The sequence below is a fragment of the Lissotriton vulgaris genome, chromosome 6 (genome assembly GCF_964263255.1).
Source record: "Lissotriton vulgaris chromosome 6, aLisVul1.2, whole genome shotgun sequence".
Taxonomy (NCBI): Eukaryota; Metazoa; Chordata; class Amphibia; order Caudata; family Salamandridae; genus Lissotriton; species Lissotriton vulgaris.
This window is the reverse complement of record NC_141694.1, coordinates 969,004,836-969,018,397: the sequence shown is the minus strand read 5'-3', so window position 1 is coordinate 969,018,397 and position 13,562 is coordinate 969,004,836. Positions and strand designations below refer to the sequence as shown.

The following is a 13,562-nucleotide window of genomic DNA, read 5'->3' as shown; positions in this document are numbered from 1 at the left end:
TTCTTCAGCCTATTTTGATAAATGCTACCATTCCAGCAGATAATTGTATATTTTTCCCCACTATCTTAGAAAATAAATAATAACATCCTGCCGGTGGTGAATCATCCTATAATCATTTTGCAATGGCCTTCCTCAGAATGTACATTTACATTATGTGCCTTTAATACACTATATTTGTATTGAGGCAAAAGTAAGAATCTCAGACATAAAAACCTAATGATCTCTTAGTAAACATAAACTCATTTTATCAGAATTTTTTTCCCATTTGCATCTTTGCATGGCCCTGGTTCAGATGGCTCTTGTCCTCTTGCACAATTGATATTAACACCCCACCGCTTGAGATACCCTCCTATTCTTGGGGGGTATTTTAATTATACACTGTTCACGGCATATCTTGTGCATGATTATAAGATATACATTGATGGAAACCTCAGTGGTAAGCCACGTGTTAAATACACTGTGAAATGGTAAACAATTTGATTTGGGGAGACACACAAACAACGGATCAAAGATGTACCTTTGTTAGTAATATATGTAGGAGCAGCGCTAGTTTAGACTACATGCCCTGCTCTCAGCAGCATATTTATGTGCCACTAAAAGTCCTTCTTTCATTTCTATATAATACCACCACTCTAAAACGGGGTTTACAGTGCTATTGTACCCTTTTAGGAATAATTATTTCACTGTTTATCTGAAATTTACAAAGACCGTCCTAGACACTGTGCTGTGTCTGTGAGAAAGTTATATTTGAACCCATCGAAGCTTTGCCTTATGTGTCTTTTATTTCTCTTTATTCTAAGCACCAAAATGCCTTGGTGGATGTGCATTTAATAAATAATAAAAATAATAATCATACCGCCTACCCATAGAGGCCCAAGTGTCCTTGCCAGTACTGAGAATATTAAAACTAGCCCTAACTGGCACCAAAACACAGATGAGAAACATCAGTTCATGCACGATCGACAGTAATTAACTTCACCACTGTCAATGTCCATACTTACATAGTTGACAGTGTCAAATTAAATCAATGGGATGGATGGATTTTACCCAAATAGGGCTTATCCAAAAAATCGTTAACTTTAAGTAGACTTGGCTACAAAAAAGCAACTCTTCCAGCTGTCCTAGTATTTCTTTAGGAGTGCAGGAAGTTGTACAACAGTCTTACTTTTTTACATACTCTTATAAGGCTTCAGGGCCGGCTACAGGGCAATCCGACGTGAGCAGCCACATCTGGCACTGACCTTTGGGAGGCACTGTGTTTAAAAGGAATGTATGGGTTAAAGGCATGTGATACAGAGGGGCATACGTACATGGGGCTAACGCTAGCCCCAGGCGGAGACCTCCGCTCAGCCCGCGGAATGTGCGGAGATTTGCCTTTTCCATGTTCCTCTCAGAACGCGGAGAAGGCAAATCTCTGCACACCCTTCAGTGTAGCGGAGTTGGCCAGCCCCTGCCTCCACCCGTTCTATATTAACAGTGAATTTTATTACTTACAAATACATTAAAACCCACTTACCTCTACTGCGGCGTCCCCGGGCTGTCCTCCTCCACTTCGTCACCATTTCTTCTAATCCAAGCGAAAACACTGCATGGGTGCCAGCCGTGCATGCACATTTCTTGTGAGAAATGCCCTTTGCGGAATCGAGAATGCGCAGTTTTTGCTTGGATTAGAAGAAATGGAGATGAAGAGGAGGAGGGCATCCCCAGGACACCACAGTAGAGGTAAGTAGGGTTTAATTTATTTGTAAGTAATAAAATTAATTGTTAATATATAAAGAGGGTGGAGGCGGGTGGCTAGCGGGGCTACGCAGATGGCCACGCAGGCCACAGAGTTTGTTTGTACAGCTGTGGCCCACTGCGTAGCCCCCTACGCCCACTATGCCCAGGGTTAGCTATCGCAACCTTAGCAGAAATTTTTCCATGGTTTTGCGGCGAGATTTTTATCGCCATATGTAGAAGCTGTCGCTAACCTCTGTTAGTGGCAGTTTTCCAGTGAAAATTTTCATTCTAAAGATCTCCACTCTTATAGTGACAATGACATGCAAGGGAGGCGTTCCAGTGCAAAAATAGCCTCTAACCAACGTTGCCTTATTGACAAGGGGATTCCTGAACTTTGGAGGACCAAAAAAACTGCCTCTAACTGCAGTTAGAGGCAGTTTTTTAAGACCAGAAAAAAAGCAGGTCTTACAAATATAGATAACACTTGGGTCATCTTTCCAGCAGATTTTGGTCCTGGACCTTGCCGCAAGCAATGTTGCAGCGCTGCCCTGCGACAAAACTACAGGGTAGGAATGCGCACCATCAATAAGATAGTGCACATTCCTGGGCCTCAGTCATGAAAAGTGTTGCAGCGCTGCTTGAGTTCGCCGAGTAGGACGTTGTTGGTGGATGGGAGAGCCTGGTGTGGAATGAGGTCTACAAGGTATCAGAAAATGGGTGTCCATGGCCCGGGGTGCCTTCAGATGATGGTGCTGCAGAGTATGGGTTTGGAGTTGGTCCGGATCTGGAAGTTGACGTGTTCCATGGTCACTGTTGAGCCTTTAGAGTGCATGGTGAGTCAGAGTGTGATTCTGTAGGTGATGGCAATGCCTCCTCCTGGATGGCCAGGGTGGTCCTTGCTGGTGATTTAGTAGCAGTCAGTGATGGCGATGGCGATGGCCGGTCCGAAGCAGATGTTGGTCCTTGAAGGTGATGTGGCATCCAGGGTTGATGGTGAGTAAGGTGGTGGAGCCGTAGTGGTTGAGTGTCCGAGAGAAAGAGTCCTTGGTGCTGAGCGCAGTCCAGGGGCAGAAGGGCGCAGACTGGCTTGCCTTTGGCACAGGAGATGTCCAACACAACGCAGGCATTACATCATAAAGCCTTTACAATGCACCTCCAACAATGCAGGTGCCTTTACATCGCATTCCAATACAGCGTTTTGTGAGGTCAGTAATGGGGTATTTTTAAGTTTTACGGTGGGTATAGGTTTTGGGTGTCAGAGATGAAATTTGGGGTGTCTCATGGAGTAACATTTGAAATTTGTAGTGTGTTTTGGGGTCAATCATGAAAATGCGGGTGAGCATTTGGGTCAAAAAATTAAATTGGAGTTTGCATTTAGGTCAAATATGATTTTTAGGGTGTGTTTTGGGGACTCAAAGATTGATTTTAGGGTTCAAGGTTTGCTTTGTGGTGCAAGGGTTAGTTTTAGGGTTGCACTCACTGTAGTGGGAATAGTAATAATTACATCTCCGCTATCCAACACCTTCCCTACTGTTGCAATATATCTTTGGCACACCAGTGGTATGCCCGCTGCGCATGGCCGCACAGTGGCCGCCATTGAGGAGTGCTGCGGGGGGACTGGACAGCTGGGAGGTGGGAAACACCGGAAAGGACACTGAATAGGACATGACCGCGGGGGGGTGTGAGAGGGTGTTGTAAATATTTAAATGAGAGAAATCTTACCTCGAGGCCGGGTCCCGTGTCTTTGTTGCTCCTGCTCTCCTGAGTCTGCTTCCCGTAATAGGAGTAGGCAGCCAGGCTACCTTCGCTAAGGCAATCACAACGCTGCAATGCAATGTTGGGATTGGTCATTTGCACCGGGACAAGGCGTTCAGCCAGTGGCTGGAGGGGTGGGCATGCTCTTCATACAGACTGTAATGCAGCCTGCATTGCGAACAGGACAGTGCGCATGACTGCATTGGGCGACCAAACAGTCATTGCACACTTGAGTAGGTATGCCACTCTGCCCCTGCCTTGTTCCGTGAGTGGAGCAGCCCTACCCACCCTCCCGCTAGCAAAGGAAGCATAGCATGATTACATCCTGAAGGTATCATCATGTGATGATTTTTCCTCTTCTTGCACTGCTTGAAAGCAATGGGGCAACGCTATTCTGCCATAGCGGATGAGCTGCCACTGGGGGTGTGTCATCCACAGGTGCTAGGCCTGTGCGACTCAACCCCCGGGCCTCCTCCGCTACGTGTCCCAACTTCTCCTGACCTGAACATTGACACCGTAGTGCAATCTACTGCACTCTCTCGAAATCTGTGAATCAGCCAGCAGGAGCCTCAGCCAGGTGTGATTTCACAAGCCTGGGTACAGCAGTCACCGACAAGTCAGCTGGTGAACCTCAAGATGCAGCTGATGCATCAGGGCCCCCTTAGGCGTGAATTTGCAGCGCTCCCGCCACACAAGTTCGGTGCAGCTCAGGAGCCTCACCCTCCACAGCATCCGGTAGTGCAGCATCATCCGACCTGTGATACAGAGAGCCGCTGCCCACCGTTGGTAATGTTCTCCGTGCACCCTGGTGTAGTGGTGGATCACAGTATGTGATGCAGACCTCCCTATGTTGGTGCGCATGAGCGCCTCTCCCATTCACAGCTCCAAGCGGCTCAAGGTGGTCTTCTCACACAGATCAGCAACGTGTCTCCATGCGACCTTCCAGACTTCACCACCAGATATAGGCGATCGCTGCACCTCAATGTCTACCGCCATGGCTAATGGACTCCACAGCTCCTCCGCATCCCACTCCAGGCTCCAGATACAGGTCCAGCGAGGCATCCAGGCTCCAGATGCAGGTCCAGTGAGGCATCCAGGCTCCAGGCCCAGGTCCTGCGAGGCATCCAGTCTCTCCTCCTGGTCCTGGTCATCCTGGATGTAGGGTTGCTTGAGGGGTTGTTGATGTGTGCTGCACTTGGCCCTGCCTGCTCTAGCCTGCATGTAATTGTTTTTTTGCTTATTTTCTATTGGAGTTCAAATGATAGGTTATTTTTTCCAAAAGGCAAAAAAACTTATGTTGGGCTGACTAACATGCGTTTTTTTGCTGCTAATGGGCCTTTTGTTGGTTTTCTCTTGCTAACGCTGGAATTCCTATCACCATCACGCTAATGTTAGTGGCAGTTTTCACTGCTGATCCCTGAAACTATCACCATGTAGTGACGTCCTGTACATACGTCACTAACAAGGCGATAGTTTTCAGCGGTACAAAGCACTAAGAAAACTGCTGCTAACTAGCGTTAGCGGTAGCTTTCGCCACTTCTTGTACATATGGCACAGAGTTCTTTGTGTGTCCAGCAGTTTTCAGGCAACAATAAAAATTTCAAGATAACGCTAGTGATTAGTGTTCCTGCTGGTAGATTTTTTTCCTCAAGGGAGTGAGTATTTTTCACCTTATGAAAAGTCCTTCACTACACACCTACACGTTTTCAGAGGAGTTTCATTCTCTATTGTACCTTTAAAAAAGGGATTTCCTCCTGCCATTGACCTATGCAAAAATCTACCTTTTTTACATAGTGAGAAGGGTTGGGACTATAGTTTGCCTATGCCAATGAACATGTATGTTAGTGAGTGCGTACAAACTTCCAGGGCACTTCCTCCCTGGAACTTCTTTCCCCTCCCGCTGGACCAGATTTACTCACACAGAACTCTGCGTGAGTACACACATTTCTTTGTGAGAAACCGTGGGACAGATGTATCAAATTACCTATTTGCGATTCTCAAATAGCGATTTTTGAGAATCGCTATTTGAGAATTGCAAAATGGTATGTCTCTACAAAATCCCAATTTTTTTGCGATTTCCTAAAATTCCTTATTTGCGAATAGCAAATTGCGAATTCACAAATAAGGAATAATTTCCCATTCATTTCTATGGGCCAGGAGGCCCATAGGAATGAATGTGAAGTTATTCTCAATTTGCGATTCGCAATTTGCTAATCGCAAATTGAGAATAATTTCAAGGGTGTAAGGGTGTCTTAAGGACACCCTGCTTCACCTCTGAAATTTACATTTCAGGGGGTGCTAAGGGCATGTATGAGCGCCACATGGCACCTTTACAAATGCCAAAAAGTGCATTTGTAAAAGAAATAGCAAATTACCACCAACTACAATTTGGTGGTAATTTGCGATTTCTTAGTGTAAATTCGCAAAACCTGAATGCTTCATACATTGCATTTAAGGAATCACAATTTGCGATTCCTTAAATGCTGACCCAAAATTAAGGAATCACAAAATTTGCGATTCCTTAAGTTTGCGATGCGATATCAATGATACATTGCATTTTCTGATTTTTTTGTCGCAAACGCTGCTATTTTGCGCAGCGTTTGCGACAAAAAAACGTTTGATACATCTGCCCCAATATTCCTTTATTGGTAAAGTTCACTTGTAAATCGGGCGATTTGCATGGGAATGTCAAATAGTTTTAAGAGTGAGACCTAATTATTACATAATCATTCTGAGCGTTTCTGAACTTAGGACATGAAACAAACACACACATGACTATTAGGGTAATAGTGCAGTGTTGAAACAAGTGTAAGTTTGTTGTTATATGAATGCCGGAAAGGACAATAAATTCTTTAGATACAAACTTTGAACATGCATAGTGTTCACAGATGGCTAGCTTCGTTTATTATGGGAAGGTATGTGGGATAGTGGTTAATTTGATAATCATCTGATGTGGAAACATTGGTATTATTTATTGCTTCATCAGTTGGCAACTAATTAACTCATGCTGTGTGTATCATGTCATTGTGTGTTAAATTGTACTTTTGTGCATTAAACATGGTGCAGCACACTTTTATGCACTGCACATAGAGCCAATGTGTAGTGCCACCCCTCACGTCTCCTCTCTCTAACCATTCTACTGCGAAGGACACAGCTTACAGAATTTCGGGTAAACATTTTTTTTTACATAAATTAATACATGTTTGGGATAATAATCGTCCTTTAAAAACTGCACACTGCTTGCCTAGATCTTTCTCAATCCCCTTGCTAAATGCAATACACTGGGTTACTATATGAGACAATGCACCAGATGCTGCTCAATATTATTGCAATTTCCCTCAAAGTATATTTTTTACAGATTCACAAAGTCTGAACAGTTGTATCATTGGAGATAACGGTGGCCTCTATTTTCATGTGTGGGTTCTGTAACTAGCTTCTATCAGCATCTCCATACCATGGCAGGGATGTCCACGTCCAGCGTAGGTCAGATAGACTGGCTCCATGTCAGAATTTAAGGGTATCCACATAAGATCAGTTCTAGACAGTCGCTGTAAAGGGAAAGAGGACATATGTCAGCGTCTATCGTGAAATCTGGCACGGACATGACCCTTCTGTACTTACCATGGACACAACTAATTTACAGCCTAAGACACTCAGGCCATGTGCACTCATAAAATTGGTTCCAATTCTGAGCTCGTTTTCTTTACAATGAGGAACCCAGAGCTCACTCTGCTTAACAAGGAATGCTTTCTTTGTTTGAGATGCATAAATAAATTAACTAATGAATGGGTGAATTAATCAATCACAACTGCTTCTGTAAGATGCAGTTTGTATATTGTAGACCTTGGAAGTTCAGCAAAAGTTATTCTGCATGACTTCAATACTAGAGCCAAAGTCGAGTCTGTTCTTTTTTTTTTTAACTTGTCTCGTGAACTGCATCTTTTTTTGTTTAGAGATAAGACAGAAAGGGTATTTTCCATAATATCCAACATCGGGGTTAGATAGCATACTTACATTGTGTCATTGGGGAGGTATTTTACAAAAATAGAGAACATTTCAGTTTTTTAATCACGTTGTTGCAACGGACTTATCTATTTTAGAGTTTCATGATATCAGGGTATTTTATATATTTGAAAGTTAAAATTATTATAATGATGTTCTTTGGAATTTCATTTAGTGATTTAAAAGATTAAAGATATCAAGGTTTTAGGTAATTATTTTTTTTATCTATCTACCTTCTCCAGTTTATACTGAATTCCTATTTAAGGAACACAATGAAGAGGAATTATCCCTGTCTTTTCTCTTTGTTTGGAGGTCTTCAATTAATTCAAGTTTTATGAAAAACATCTTCTGACGGCGACGATAGAAATAAGATGACTTTACTATTAAGCGTTTCTTCTCCATTCCTTAGAAATACTGGATGAGTCTGTACCAGGAAAGTGCTTATTTGTTTCGGAAAAATTATGAACCAAATATTAAAATCCACGTCTGTTTCTCAAGGCAGTCAGGAGTACATTTCTCATTAGCATGCCTCATGAAACACATCTGCAGTTACGGTTTGTTTCTGGCCAGACATAGCCAGGGGCACCCCTGCTGCTGCATGTCAGTGTTTCGCATTTCTTTTTACGTAATAGGCCAAATTAGGGCATGATATATTTATTTACTCCAATTTATTTCGCACAACAATTTGGTTTCGAGACAGCTAAAGAAAACTCTAAACACGAGATGTACAATTTTAGAACGTGGGGTTTTCTCATTCTAAAAGGGCCCTGCATCTCTCGCCCAAAAGAGAAGCCAGAAAATCCTACCAGCAACTAATAACTCTCATACACATTAAATACCTTCAAGCGGAGTATTTATCACAGACTTTATTTGCAAACATATCACAAAATCTTAAATGACTCATTCGGAAATATATTTGTTGTTAAACTAGTCGTTCTATTTTCAATCTTATCAAACTCAGGGGCATATTACCAAGCAATAGGGATAATTATCGCTATGCATGGTTAGCGGGTAAAATTATATCACCAAGCACCGTGGATTTTTACCGCTGAGATACCTTGATATTATCAAGGTTTATCTCAAAAGCAGTAAAAATCCTGCGAAATGCATGAATATCGCTGAAAAATCTGCGATATTCATGGATTATCGTGACAATGCTCTTAGCCATGTTATCCACCTTCCATTGGATAACATGGCTAAGAACTGCTTTTGGCAGGCGTTAGCTTTTGGAGATATTCGCGCTTAGCGTGAATAATTCCAAAAGTAGATAATAGGAGATAGCGATGTTAGCAACTGTTTCCAGTCGCTAACATCTTGGCACGTCCACTTTGCATGTCATTAGCGATAATTATGGCTGACATGCAAAGTGAGCCCAAAGATGATCGCTATCTCCTTAAAGCTGTCGCTAACTGGTGTTAGCGACAGTGGAGAAGTGTGGCTCAGGGGTTAGAGGCGCAGACCCGGAAGCTGAGATCGGCCCTGGACCAGGGTTCAATTCCCCGCATCGGTGGGTCTTGAGCTCAAAAAATTCCACGGACTCGATAATTCTCGCTCCGGTGCCTTCTCAACTCACGGGTTCACACTCTGCGACTCTGGGCAATAGCTTGCTTAATCTCCACAACGGCCCCTCGCGGCGGGATGCCTGGCTTTCACCTTGTGGATACCCTGCCAGGGTTATCTCACAGGGGAATACCAGGATGGGTTCCCTAAGCAAGCGCCGGGAAACCCTTTGTGGGTAGCTGTGCGCTATATAAGCTCAAATACATTTACATTTACATTAGGTAATAGGGCGATAAAATTATCGCTGCTTTAGCGGGAAAAAATCCAGCTAAAGCGGCGATAAGGCCCTTGGTAATATGCCCCTCAATTCCTCACTTTTTTTCTTTTCAGTGCTCCAGAGCTCATATCATAGAAGCCCATAAATAAATATGTTTCATTGTTCCAGTGTTGGATCTTAAGATTTCGCAGTTTTCGTTTTAAGGAAGACACCAAGTCAAATAGGTGGACACGTAACACAAATCATACAATTATAAATGTATTTTTATTAGTTTTCCATCTGTTTGACCTGGCGTCGTCCTGAAAAAGAAAACAATATGAATCATTCTGGCAATATAAATTATGATACCACAGGTAATTGAGGGTCTTTATTGATCACACTGCTGCCCTTGAATAGCAGATAGTGTTGACCAATGTAGAGTCCGGTATATAGAGCACAAGCGGTGAGTGCATCTATGTATGTCTCAGAGATATGGGGTCATTGAACTTGAAAAAATGGAGAATACTTTTTTCCTCTCTCTTCTGAGACTTCCGCAGAGTACCCCTATGTTATCTATTGGACTAGACTTAGCCCTGAAATCTATGGTAGCCCACGTGAAATTGATGCCAAGTATGTATTGCGTTTAAGTATGGAGGTTAGAAAATCTCTCCTCCAGTCAAATGAGTTTTTTATATGTTTTGGCGAACTTAAGTGCACTTAAAATTCCTTGGTTAGGATATGCAAAGAAGTCCCTTATTGACTTGGCGTTTGAAGCTTTTTGGATATCACTGGTTCTCTTCCTGCCAATGCAAAAAGTATGGAATAGAATCAACATTTGTTATGCGTTGTTTCTCTTCCTATCAATGCTAAATATGTTGTAAAGAATAGATGTTGGTACTGGAATCATGAACAACTCCTTTCCCAATCTTCTGTGGGTCAATTGACCAGTAATTATGTCTTAATTAAATGAGACTTCAAATTTGAGTCTTATTTACACTACACTCAACCAAGGTTGCCCGAACCCTCCAAATGAAATGTAGGTTGGTAAACTTTACAGACACCCTCTTTTTGCAATAACTGGCAAGTAGAGAGTCCCATTTCCAGACATTGCTCATCTTGTAGGTCCCAGGATGAAATCGAGTCTCATATTCTATTCTTTTGCAAAGCAAATAGTAGCAATATGAACCCTAAGATTTTTTATATAGTAGCCACATTTTTATATTCTGCTTGGAACATTCAAAGTCACTGTTTCAAAGAGGTCCATAGATGCTTATCGTTTCATTAATCGTTTACTGAGTTTTTTACCATGCATGATGGCACTTTACTGTTTTAGGAGAAGTGGGTCTTTTACGTGTTATATTAATTTGGATTCAATTACAATAAACTAGCGTCTTGCTGAGCAAGTTGAACTGGGCAGGAATAATGATCTATTTAATTTAATTACTTTTAATGAACTTCAAGATTTGTTTTGCTTGTTTAGGTATTTTAAATGATGTTTTTATACTTGTTTTATGTTCATGTCAATGGGCATTGTGCCAAACTGACATTAAGTTGATTTGAGAGAAATGTAAACAAGACCTGCAAGTTACAGTTCCACTTCACAGTAAGACATCCAAATAGCTTTTGCATTTACTGCATAGATGAAATGTACAGTATGCACAATATCCTGGCCAATGGCCCAGTTAGAAATCGGGTTATTCACTGAAGTGGGGGGAAGCCCCACTCAACTAATAAACGCAATCCTTGTTAGCGTGAACCACAAAAACTTGGTACATTAATTTGTACTTGATCCTCTGGTAGCGTGGCACAAAGTACTCAGTCCTAATTATATAGGCAACGTATAAAGTATTTATGCAGCACACAAACAATAATGAAGTGAAAACATGAGATAATAAAAATCCCAGACCTATTTAGAAAATAGAATACATTTCAAAAAATAAAATTACACCAATCCAAACGAAATCTAATCAGTAGAACTAGAGATGCTGAATTTCAAAGTTTTAGTGAAAGTAGCTTGAGAAGCAAAAAGTGTCACTGGCAGTTAGCTGGTCATGCTGACCTGGTGGAAAGTCACATGTTTTGGTCAAACGCAATGGAGAACGGGCTAGATACAGGGACAAGGTATGTCCTGTTGAAAATTAACCTTCTTAAGTACAGTGCAAAGAGTTCTTTTGGACTGGAGGGGACATGAAGAGCAAGTTGACAATTGCAGATGGTTGTCGCTGTAACACAAAGATCCGGTCATTGGTGGGGCTTCAAGGTGGTGGATCGTCCCTTATGGTCCCTGTCGGCATGAAATGCAGGTCTTGCGTTGCTGGCCATCATGGAATGTCTCTGTCAGTGCGAAGAGCTGGTCTCCCTGGAAGTTTATGTTGGCAGTCATTACAGATGATAGAGTATTGACATTAGAGAACTGTTCATGGTCATGAGGAGCCGAACCTCAGGATTTTCACCTTTTTCTTTAGGAGGAGCTCTCATGATACCAGCCAAGGGTCAATGACCTTGGGGCACTTCTTGGGGATCAGTTCTCACACCAGTCCAGGCAGGTCTAGTTGCCGCTGGTCAACTGAACAGTTGCAGTGAAGCAACTAGAAGCTTGTCCTGTCCCAGTAGCTCACACAGGAGGCCAGTGAACTCACTTTTGAAGTCATTCTGGGTAGCCTCCAAGCAAGGCATGTAGGTCAAATCTTCCTTCTTCAGACACAAAGCAGTCTTTTAATCAGGCAGCAAAGCAGTCCTTCTGGAAGTGGGGAATTCCTACTTGTGAATCTTCCACAGATTGGGTAGTGTTTTGATGTGATGTCTGGGAGTGCCACCTTTTATCCCCAGTGCCAGACTTCGTGTGGGTGTCAATCCATAGCCAACTCCTAAAAACGTTCTGACAAGTTCCCCTAACCTTCCTGGGTTTGGCTCCCAACTCCATAGGGTGAGAAAAGCAAGGGGAGGCCTTGTTTCAGGTTTCAGGACGTGTGAATGGAACTAGGTACTGTCCCTCTCCAACATCATGTCAAGAAGGCCCATCCTGTTAACACTAAGCCCAATCAACAAATCACTTCAAGAGAGACAGCCACAGTCATGTGACCCTAATAACTGGCAGAAAGGCATGGTGGTTTTGGGAACAAAATGCCTAATTTCTAAAAGTGGTATACCATACAGATAAATTCATTCACACATTCATGCCACAAGAAACAATACATTTTCAACGGGAATATGACCAAATTAATCATGAGTAAATTTATCAGATTATTTTGAAGCCTAACTGTGCTCCACTTTACATTCCATAATGTTTTTTTAACCTCTGGCGAAGAATTAAATAAATAAAGAATAAACACAAATCTGATTACATGCGTAAAACCTTCTGCATAATACACAAAAACCTGCAACAAGCGGAAAGGTTCAAAACCTTCCAGTCTCCTGTGAAAAATGTAAACATTAATCGTCCATTTGTTCCTCCTTCCTTCCTTATTTTCCAAAATAGATAGGTGGTTGTAAATTGAGTCAACCACTATCCACTGGGAGCTAATCATTTAGTCAAGAAGGTCCTGGGGCATTCACCCCCTTGAATTTGTCCTTGTGACTGAATAAATTAGATATGAATGTACCTTTTTTGACTCCTACTACCAGTAAATTTACACGTTTTAGCCTGTATAAGCACCTAGTCCTGAGGGCCGCCTCAGAAATTGGAAGACAAGAGAACTTCAGCTTGCAAATTAATTTCCATAGACAGCGTGGTTTGGATGTTAAGAGCTAGCCTTAGCAAAGCAAATAGGTCTCATGTTTTGGTGGCATTACATGATCTGCTCCTCACATTTTTTTCTCTCCTTCAGATTGGTGCTGAGCAGTGGATGGTCATGCCAATTTCCTTATTAGAAGAATCCCTGGGCTATGGCTCTTTCTCAAGCCATGGTGAGAAATCCAGCCTACATCTTGTGGGATCGCCAAGGTACCACAATCCTCTGTCCCCTCTCCTTAGGCACATATTTCCTTAGTGCCAGTCTCTGGCATAGTGGCTATTCAGGAGGTCAGTTTCTCCAAGTGCTGGGTCCTAGAATTCCTTGGTCACCTCAATCCTAATTTTCTGCCATTGCAGGACCTACAACATCAGGAAATCTAGATTGAGCCAACTAAGGAAGTCCAGGATCCGACACTTGGAAAAACTGCCCACCAGGTCAGAGAAAAGTGGTCCCAAAGAAGAGTGTACAGAGGATTGGGGGTACCCAGACACAAGATGTAGGCTCGATTTCTCCCCATGGCTTGAGGACAAGCTGTTGTCCAGGGATTCTTCTGGTGAGGACATTGCCAGGACCATCCGCTGCTCAGGGCCAGCCTG

The 13,562-nt window shown here is 42.6% G+C and overlaps 1 protein-coding gene across 7 annotated transcripts in view; it reads left to right on the top strand.

The window, feature by feature from the left end:
• The window catches only part of LAMA2 (laminin subunit alpha 2), a 3,858,378-nt gene that overhangs the window by 687,266 nt on the left and 3,157,550 nt on the right, over positions 1 to 13,562 (top strand). The gene's annotated exons all lie outside the window — the stretch shown is intronic.